At 39.3% G+C, this 10,915-nt stretch overlaps 1 non-coding gene across 1 annotated transcript; it reads right to left on the bottom strand.

Moving 5' to 3' along the window:
• Window positions 1-1,060: 1,060 nt before the first annotated feature.
• LOC130034297 (U1 spliceosomal RNA) lies at window positions 1,061-1,223 on the bottom strand. The gene has a single exon (XR_008794070.1). It is a non-coding gene; the product is annotated as a U1 spliceosomal RNA (small nuclear RNA).
• Between the last annotated feature and the right edge of the window lie 9,692 nt (window positions 1,224-10,915).

Here is a 10,915-nt window from a genome sequence, read left to right as displayed (position 1 = left end):
ATGCTGTCAATTATATCTCGACAAGACATGGGAAAATGAAATAAACAAGAGGACACTGACTAAACCCCTTGGGGTCTAAACAGTTGATTGTTAAACAACAAAAATTCATGCTCAAAATCTTTGTCATCTAGAACAGTGTTTTCCAAAGCCAGTAACTTTGGGAAACACTGTCTACTTGGGTCACTAGCCCTTGGCAGCGCTGAAACGATACAGAGTGTTTGTACTAGCCTGCAGTACAATTGAGGGTGTCTCTTTCTCTTTGTTCTCTTTAAGAAGGTGTATTTATAGGGGTGAAGAAGCTGAGTAATATTTTTTCTTGAAAAGTGGCCTGTAGGTCAAATAATTTTTGCAACATTTAAAAGAAAATGCTGACCACATCTTTGAAAGATTCAATCTTTAGAATTCTTTTTTTTGAATAGCAAATAGTTTATTAGTACATGGTTTCATGGCAGTATTAAATTCACTTGAGCAGGAAATAATAATCATATAAAATGCTTGATAATCATCAAAAAATTGATGGTTGTTCAGGCTGTCACATAGAATTCTCATGGAAATCAATAGATAATAGGTATGTTTTCTAGCTGATAAATGAATTCTCTGTCCAAGCAGTGAACACCCAACACAGAGGCATTTTCTTTTTTTCAATTTTTACATATTTTATTTTCATAAAAGTAGTTCACAAGAGTTCATTATAGATAATAGTCAAACACCAATCCCACCACAGAGCATCTTCCCACCACAACAAGAGGCAAGTGTGTGATGATTGTTGTATTTCATTCTAGAGCCATTTAAGCCCATATATAAGAGAATACAAGCAAGTATGTTAAAACCAAACAAATGTATGGTACTTTTGGTATGTAAGTGGGCTAGAGTATAAGCATTCTCAGCCACGTGCTCCAGGACATTCTGTGATTACATGGTGCTGGGGGAAGTTTGTGGGTGTGACTGCCAAACTACTGGAAAACTGGGGAGCTGGGGGAGGAGACCCAGTCCCAATACAAGCGGGCTTGAAGAACAGAAACATTTTTTGGTTTATTCTACAAAGCTTTTTTTTATTTCTGTGGGGAGAGCATGAATGCAGTCCCCCACTACCACAAATTATGCAGTCAAATCCCCACATTTTAGGAAATCACAGAGGTCAGCCCTTCTGAAGTGCAATGGATAAGACTTGCCCTGGGAAAAACACCTTCATGATCATGGTGTCTCCACTGAGAGGTAAGTATAATTCCACAAAACTTTTAAAAATGAAATTATACCAGCTTTCTACAGTATCAAGAGGGAATCTGATCAGTCTATGAGGTTTAAAATCCCCTTGTTCCCAAATCAAACAAACACATTAAAAAATTAGAAAATGGCAAATAATTATATCTCATGACAGAGAGGCAAAATTACTGAACAAAATATTAGCAGATTACAATATGTGAAAGTAATTATACATCTTGGGTAAGTGGGATTTATCCCTGGCACCTAAGGCTGATTAGCTACGAAAACCCTTCCTTTTAACTTTTTAATTGAATCACTGTGAGATAGACCCTTACAAAGCTATTCATGACTGTATTTCAGTCAAACAGTATTCCAACACCCAACCCTCTACCAGTGTACATTTCCTACCACCAGTGTCCCCAGGTTCCCTCCCATCACCCCACCCCCACCCCACATCCTGACTGCCTCTATGGCAGACACTTTTCTTCTCTCTGTCTCTTTCTCTTTCTGTACTTCTCTCTGTCTATCTCTGTTCTTCTTTGCCTCTCTCTGTCTCTCTATCTCTCCTTTGGGGCATTGTGATTTGCAATATTGATACTGAAAGGTTATCTAGAATATTCTTTTGCTGACTTTTAACCCTAGGATCTTGTCCAGCGTTATCATTCACAGCTACCATTGTCATAATGGTTTCCTCTATATCTTACATACTCTCAGGCTCCCACACACTTGTGGTTAGTTCCAAACATTGACCAGTCCTCCTAATCCATGTTTTCCCTGGCCATGGATATTAGTCTTCTAATATATATATATATATATATATATTTATAAACCACAAATGAATGCAGTAATTTTGTATCTGTCCCTTTAATTCTGACTCATTTCACTCAGCATGATACTCTCCATGTCCATCCATTTATAGGCAAATTTTATGACTTCAGTTTTTCCTAATAGCTGTAGTTGTGCCTCGCACGACAAAGCCTGTCAAACTACCCGTGATGTATTCAATATGCCAAACACAGTAACAAGTCTCACAATGTTACTGGGCCCACTCGAGCAAATCGCTGAACAATGGGAGGACAGTGACAGTGACAGTGTAGATGTGCCATAGTTCTTTATTCACTCATCTATTCTTCGGCACTCAGATTGTTTCCAAATCCTGACTATGGTGAATGAACATAGGAGTGCAGATTATGTTTCTGTGTGCTTTTGGTCCCCCAGGGTATATTCTGAGAATTGGTATTGCTGGGTCAAATGGGAGGTCAATTTACAGTTTTTTTTTTTAAATCCATATTGTTTCCCAAAAATGCTGGACCACTTGGTATTCCCACCAACAATGAATGAGAGCCCCTTTCTCCCTGCATTCACATCAGCTCTGGTTATTCTTATCCTTTTTAATGTGTTACAGTCTCTGTGTTATGAAATGATATCCATTGTTGTTTTGATTGGTATCTCCCTGTTGATTAGTGATGTAGAATAGTTTTTCATGTGCCTTTTAATTTTCTTTTTTAAATAATGTAGGAGTACTACTATTTGTTCAGCCATTGATTAAGCTAATTGAATTGGGCATGAACTCTACATTACTTTTTTTGAAAATTGTATCAACTTGAGACAGTTACAAAGCTTTCATGTTTTAAATTCAGCTATACAATGATGGAACACATATCCATCCACCAGTACACATTTTCTACCATCCACATCCCAGTACTCACCTTGCCTCTATGGCAGACAATTTCCCCAATACTTTCTCTCCAATTTTGGGCATTATGTTTTGCTCAAAAATTCCCACCACCATTAAAGCCTACCTGCCAGGAGTATATGCTAGATAATTGATTTAATTTATTTTCCTTTGCTCATTTTGAATATCATAAGAGCTCGCATGGCTGCAATTGTAAATGTAAATTTCTAGATTGTAAATGATTGGGTTCTGTAAATGATTGGGTTCCAGAGATATCAGTGTATGGTGCTAACCCATTTTGCGATTCATTTGGGAGTCTCTGGGCCATGTCTATTGGTGCACTAAGATGGTGGCCGGAGGCAAATTGTGGGTGTGACAGCCAGTCTGCTGGGCAGGCAGAGACCCGGGGAGGGAGAGCCCAGTTCCTCTGCTGCCATGCAGCTTGGAGACTCAGTCCTGGAACCCTCTGACCCAGGCCTTGCTTGTGGAAGCTCTTAGTCACTGGGATTCCCTCTGGAGTAGGTGTTATGTGCCTTTTAGTCATTTATATTTCTTCTTTGAGGAAGTTTCTATTCATTTCTCCTCCACATTTTTATGGGGTTAGACATTTTTATCTTGTAAAGTTCTACCAGTGTCTCATATATCTTTGTTATTAATCTTTTACGAGATAAATATTGGGTAAATAATTTTTCCCACTCCGTCGGCTGTCTTGATATCTTGATATCTATTCCATTTTTTTGAAGTTAAGGAGCTTCAACTTGCTTGGTTTAGTGGTGTTTCATCTTTAAAGATGTCTTTAGCTTCAATTCCATGAAAATTACAGTTTATATTTTCCTCCATGTACCTTATGGATTCAGTCTGATATTGAGGTGTTAAATTCATTTTGATCTGACTTTTTTGCATGGCATTAGATAAAGGTCTCAGTTCATTTTTACATGTAGCTATTCAGTTTTCCCAGCACCACTTGCCGAAGATGTCCTTGTTTGACTTGATATTTTTCTCCTTTACAAAAGATTAAGTGATCATATATTTTGGGGTCTGTATAATAATATTCAACTCTATTCCATTGTTATGAAGGTATGTTATTATTCCAAAACCATGCTGTTTTAATTACCACCATTTTGTAGTACAGTTTGAAGTTGTGGGAGGTAATGCCATTCATCTTATTTTTGCCAAGGATTTTTATTTAGTTATTCAGGAAGGTTTATTGTTCCATATGAACTACAGGGATGTTTGATGTATTTCTTTGAAAAATTTCATGTATCCTTATGGGGACTGCATTGAATCTGTCTAATGCTTTGGAGAGTATTACCATTTTGACAATGTTAATACTCCCGATACATGAGCAGGTAATGTGTCTCCATTTCCTCGTGTCCACTTTTATTTCGTTTTTTTTATTAGTGAAACACCATGAGGTACAGTTGTTGACCTTACAAGTTTTGGTGCTTGGGTTTCAGTTATACAATGATCGATACCTGTCCCACCAACAGTGCTCATTCTCCACCCCCAAAGATCCCAGTAACCCCTCCCATTCCCCCACATCCCATCCCGCATCTGTGGCAGGGCATTCACTTTTGTTCTCTCTCTCCTTTTGGTTGCTCAGGTTTGCAAAAGCAGCATTGAGTGGCAATCATGTTCGGTCTATAGTCTACTTTCAGAATGCATTTCCCATCCTGGAAGGATTCTCCCAACACCGTTGATTTGGTGCTCTCTTCTCTGTTTGAACTGCCCTTTCCCCTAGCATGTGCGGCAGGCCTCCTGTAACTTATCTCGACTATTCTTGGATGTTAGTCTCCTGTTTTGTTACTTTATATTCCACAGATGAATGCAATCTTTCTATGTCTATCCCTCTCTTTCTGACTTATTTCATTTAGCATGCTACTTTCCATGTAGAACCAGTTGTATGTAAATTTCATTACTTCTTTTCTAACAGCTGCATAATACTCAATTGTGTAGTTGTACCAAAGTTTCTTTAACCAGTCATCTGTAATTGGGCACTCGGGTTTTTTTTCCAGATTTTGGCTATTGTGAATAGTGCAGCAATGAACATAGAAGTGCAGATTTCATTTCGACTGTACGTTTTTGCCTCTCTGGGATATATTCCCAGGAGTCGTATTGCTGGATCAAATGGGAGGTCAATTTCCAATTTTTGGAGAATCGTCCATACTGTTTTCCAAAAGAGCTGGACCAGTCGGCATTCCCAACAGCAGTAAAGGAGAGTTCCTTTCTCGCCACATCCGTGCCAACACCAGTTGCCCCTGTTCCTTTGGATGTGGGCCAGTCTCTGTAGTGTGAGGTGATATCTCATTGCTGTTTTGATCTGCATCTCCCTGATGATTAGTGATGTAGAGCATTTTCTCATGTGCCTTTTAGCCATGGGATTTCTCCTTTGGGAAAGTTTCTGTTCATTTCATCACCCCATTTTTTGATGGGGTTGGATGTTTTCTTCTTGTGGAGTTCAACCAGTGCTTTGTATATCCTTGATATCAACCCCTTATAAGATGGGTATTGTGTGAATATTCTTTCCCATTCTGTAGATTGTCTTTGTATTCTGGACACTATATCTTTTAAGGTGCAGAGCTTCTTAATTTAAGATAGTCGCATTTGTTTATGTCTGTTTCCACTTGGTTGGTCAGTGAAGTGTCATCTTTGAAGATACTGTTAGCCTCAATATCGTGGAGGGTTTTGTCGACCTTGTCTTTGATGTATCTTATGGATTTTGGCCTGATGTTGAGATCCTTAATTCATTTTGATCTGACTTTTCTGCATATTTTTTTAGGTCGAGGTCTAAGTCCATTTTTTTTGCATGTGGTTGTCCACTTATGCCAGCACCATTTGTTGAAGAGGCTTTTATTTTTTTTTTGCTCCATTTCACATTTCTTGCTCCTTTATCAAAGATTAGATTTTCATACATTTGGGGTTGTGTGTATGGATATTCCACTCTGTTCCATTGGTCTACGGACCTGCCTTTGTTCCAGCACCATACTGTTTTAATTATCACCGCTTTGTAGTAGAGTTTGAGGCTAGGGACAGTAATGCCTCCCCACATCTTTTTCCTAAGAATTGCTTTAACTTTTCGTGGGTGTTTGTTGTTTCATATAAATTTAGGAGACCTAGATCTGTTTCTTTGAAGAATTTTATGGGTATCCTTATAGGGATCATATTGAATCAGCATAATGCTTTGGGGAATATTGCCATTTTGACAATGTTAATTCTTCCTATCCATGAGCAGGAGATATGTTACCATTTCCTTATGTCCTCTTTTATTTCATGGAGTAGTATTTTGTAGTTTTCATTATAGAGGTCCTCTACCTCTTTAGTTAGACTGATTCCAAAATATTTGATTTTCTGGGGCACGATTGTGAACGGGATTGTTTTGTTCCTGTCACTTTCTTCTGTCTCATTTTTTTGTGTATAGGAAGGCCATGGATTTTTGGGCATTAATTTTATAACCTGCAACTTTGCTTTACAAGTCTATTGTTTCTAGGAGTTTCGTGGTAGAGGATTTAGGGTTCTCAAGATATAGTGTCATATCATCTGTGAATAGTGAGAGCTTGATTTCTTCCTTTCCTATCTGGATGCCTTTAATGTCTTTTTCTTGCCTAATTGCAATTGCAAGTACTTCCAGTACTATACCAAACAGAAGTGGTGATAGTTGGCATCCTTGTCTTGTCCCTGATCTTAGAGGGAAAACCCTTAGTTTTTCTCCATTGAGGATAATGCTTGCTATGGGTAGGTTGTAGATGGCTTTGACTATCTTGAGGAAAGTTTCTTCAAAATACATTTTGGTGACAGTTTTCATCATAAACGGGTGCTGGATCTTGTTAAATGCTTTCTCTGAGTCTATTGATATGAACATATGGTTTTTACCTTTACTTTTCTTGATATGATGGATTATGTTGATTGATTTCTGAATGTTAAACCATCCTTGCATTCCCGGGATGAATCCCACTTGGTCGTGGTGTATGATCTTTTTGATGAGTTGTTGGATTCTATTTGCTAGTATTTTTTGAGAATCTTCGTATCCGTGTTCATCAGGGATATTGGCCTAAAGGTTTTTTTTTGTTGTTTGTGTCTTTGTTTGCTTTTGTTATTAGGGAGATATGTACCTCATAGAAGCTGTTTGGGAGAGTTCCTGTTTTTTCAATTTCCTGGAAAAGCTTGAGAGGAACTAGCATAAGGTCTTCTTTAAATGTTTGGAAGAATCACTAGTGAATCCGTCTGGTCCTGGGTTTTGTTTTTGGGAAGACTTTTGATTACCACTTAAATTTTCTTGATATGAATGGGTCTATTCAGGTGTCCCAAGTCTTCTTGGTTCAATTTTGGGAGATTATAGGAATCCAGGAATTTATCCATTTCTTCTAGGTTCTCTTGTTTCGTGGCATACAGACTCTCACAGTAGTCTCTGATGATCTTTTGAATTTCATTGGTTTCTGTTGCAACGTCCACTTTTTCATTTCTGATTCAGTTTATTAGGGCTCTCTCCCTCTCTTTCTTTGTGAGTCTTGCTAGTGGTTTATATATCTTATTTATTTTCTCAAAGAACCAGCTCTTGGTTTCATTGACCTTTCGTATTTTTTTGGGGGGTTTACATGTCGTTACTTTAGCACAGCGGGTAGGGCGTTCGCCTTACAAGCGGCCAACATGGCCGACCCGAGTTCGATTCCTCCGTCCCTCTCGGAGAGCCCGGCAAGCTACCGGGAGTATTCGATATGCCAGACACAGTAACAACAAAGTCTCCAATGGAGACGTTACTGGGCCCGCTCGAGCAAATCGACGATCAACGGGAGGGCCTTTACCTTTACCTTTACTTTCTGCTCTAAGTTTTATTATTTCTTTCCTTCGGCCAATTTTAGATTCTTTTGTTGGTCTTTTTCTAAGATCTTGAGCTGTTTGATTAGGTTATCTATGTAGGCCCTTTCTTCTTTCCTTAGGATTGCTTGCAGTGCTATAAATTTTCCTCTTAGCACATCTTTAGCTGTGTCCCAGAGGTTCTGGTAGCTCGTGTCTTCATTCTCATTTGTTTCCAGGTATCTTTTGATTTCGTCTTTGATTTCCTTCCTGACCCACTCATTGCTCAACATTGAGTTGTTTAATTTCCAGGTATTTGATTTGTTTTTCGATGTCTTTGTGTCATTCGCGTCTATCTTCAGCGCATCATGGTCTGAAAAGATTGTTGATACTACTTCTATCTTCCTGATTCTAATAAGGTATGTTTTGTGGCCTAGCACATGGTCTATTTTGGAAAATGTTCCATGTGCACTGGAGAAGAATTTTTATTCTTTCTTTTTGGGGTTTAAAGTCCTGTATAGGTCTATCAGCCCTCTCTCTTCTATTTCTTCCTTCAAATCCAATGTTTCCTTGTTGAGTTTTGTTCTTGTTGATCTATCCAGAGGTGATAAGGTGATGTTGATGTCTCCGGCTACTATTGTTTTGCTAGCAATTTCCTCCTTAAAATCTCTTAGCAGTTGTTTTAAATATTTAGCTGATCTCTCATTAGGTGCATATACATTTAAGATTGTGATTTCTTCCTGTTGTATGTACCCCTTGATAAATAGATAACGGCCTTCGCTGTCCCGTCTAATCTTTTTGAACCTGAAATTTATGTTGTCGGGATCTAGTATGGCCACCCCAGCTTTTTTGAGGGAGATTTTTGCTTACAGGATTGTTTTCCATCCTTTAACTTTGAATCTGTGTTTGCTCTGATTGTTCAGATGAGTTTCCTTTAGACAGAAGAATGTTGGTTTCAGTTTCTGGATCCATTTTGGCACTCTGTCTCTTGATTGGTACATTTAGACCATTGACATTGAAAGAGATTATTGTCATGGGATTTTGTGCCATCTTTCTGTAGGGGTTGTGGGTGTTTATAAGTGTTTTCCTTCTTATCTTACAAGAGCTCCTTTAATCCTTCTTTTAGATTTGGTTTTGAGTATATGAAGTTCCTGAGCTGTTGTTTATCTACAAAGTGGTATATAGTTCCATCGAGTTTCAGTGAGAGTTTAGCTGGATAAAGTATTCTTGGTGAGGTTTTCGGTTCATTGAGTTTTTTTACTATATCTCACCATCATCCTCGGGCTTGGAGGGTTTCCTCTGATAGGTCTGCTGTAAATCTAAGGGGTGCTCTTTTGTTTGTGGTTTCCTTCTTTGACCTTTCTGGTTTCAGTATTGTGTCTCTGTCCATAGCATCCATCATTCTCGACTATGATATGCCTTGGAGTGCTTTTATTAGGGTCTCTTTTAGCTGGCACTCTTATGACTCCTTGGATCTTTATGTCTGCATTTTTTAACTCTGGGAACTTGTCAGCAATGATTTCTTTGACTGTTGCTTTTTCACTGTGGTTGCCTCACTGTCCTTCTGGAACACTGATGATTGTAATGTTGTTCCTCTTGGCATCATCCCCTAGGTCTCTGATTCTCCTTAGAGCTATTTTGAGGTCTTTTCCCATTGTTTGTTGTTCCATATCTGATTTATGTTGCTCATCTTCAAGCTCACTGATCCTGTCTATCTGACTATCCGTTCTACTGTTTCTTTCATTTCTTCCTTTAGTTTTCTGGATATTCCCTCCATTGCTTCTTTGATTAGTTCCTTGAACATCCTCTGCATTTCATCTTGGAATTCTTTATCAGAGACAGCATATTTGTGGATATCCTCGGTTGAGGATTCGGGACTCTTTTCTTTGTCCTCTCCTTGTAGTGGAGATTTGTGCTGTTCCTTCATGTTGTTTTGGTTGTCTAGAGGTAGAACCCTGGAATTCACTAGCACTGTTCCTTCTTATCATGAGAAAGGATTCTGGATAAGGTCAGTCGATGGTGGTCACCTTTCTCCCTTTCTATAGTCTGACCTTCCTCTCAGGCATTATTCTTTGGCTTATAATGACATGTAGTGAACCTTTGGAGGAGGTGCTCTTTAATATTGGGCTTGTACAACTTCTTGCATACTGGTCTTTTGTTAGAATTGGAGTAGGCCAGTGAATTATTGTTGTATTGTAGTTGAGGCAGCCAGGATATTTTCCACAGAATTAGGTGATAAAGGCTGGAATGAGAGTTGAAAGTTCTGGGAGTGGGAAATTTAACTGAGGCTGCCTCAGAGAAGGCCATGCCCACTTTGAGAGGTCACGCCCACTACATGGAGGCCACGCCCCCTTGCTGGTCCCAAGAACACTCCCACCCAGGAACTTGGAAGGGCGGGGCCCTGAAAAGGTGGATGGGAAGTCCAGTGGAACTCGGAACTCAGGCAGGTGTTCCCCAAAGTCTCCTCTGGTTACCCAATGGAGGGGTCTGGAGCCATGGGAAAATGGGGCGCATGAACGGCATAGGAAAGGGAAGCACTCCTGACTCCCATATGAACCTGGAAGCGGGGGGACCTGAAGAGGTGGATGGGAAGTTCAGCGGATGGGAAGTTGAGCAGGTTTTCCCCAAAGTCTCCCTGTAGCCCGGTGAAGGGGATCCAGAGTCTCAGGAAAAGGGGGCGCACTCAGGGCACTGGAAAGGAGAGCGCTCCTCCACTTTTATTTTTTGAAGTAGTGTTTTGTAGTTTTCATTGCACTGGTCCTTCACGTATTTAGTTAAGCTGAGAGCAAGGCATTTGATTTTCTGAGGCACAATTTTTTTGATATTAAATATGTTTTATTTATTTATTTATTTTAATTTTTATTTGTGAGACACCATGAGGTACAGTTGTAGACTTACAAATTTTTGTGCTTGGGTTTCAATTATACAATGATCAAATACCCATCCCTCCACCAGTGACACAATTTTTTAAAAATTTTTTAAAAAATCATTGTGAGATAGAGTTACAAAGCTTTCATGATTGAGTTACAGTAATACAATGGTTGAACACCCATCCCTCCACCAGTGTGCATTTTCATCCACCAATGTCCTCAGTATCCCTCCTATCACCGTCACCCCACCACACCCCCTGGATCTGTTGCAGACAATTTCCTTCTTGTATTCTCTCTAATTTTGGGCATTATGGTTTGCAATACAGGTACTGAGAATCCATCATGTTTGCTCCCTTATCTACTTTGAGCACACATC

This window comes from Sorex fumeus, unplaced genomic scaffold, assembly GCF_029834395.1.
Source record: "Sorex fumeus unplaced genomic scaffold, SorFum_2.1 ptg000058l, whole genome shotgun sequence".
In the NCBI taxonomy this organism is placed as follows: Eukaryota; Metazoa; Chordata; class Mammalia; order Eulipotyphla; family Soricidae; genus Sorex; species Sorex fumeus.
The sequence above is the reverse complement of the archived record's forward strand: the minus strand, read 5'-3'. Positions and strand labels throughout refer to the sequence as shown.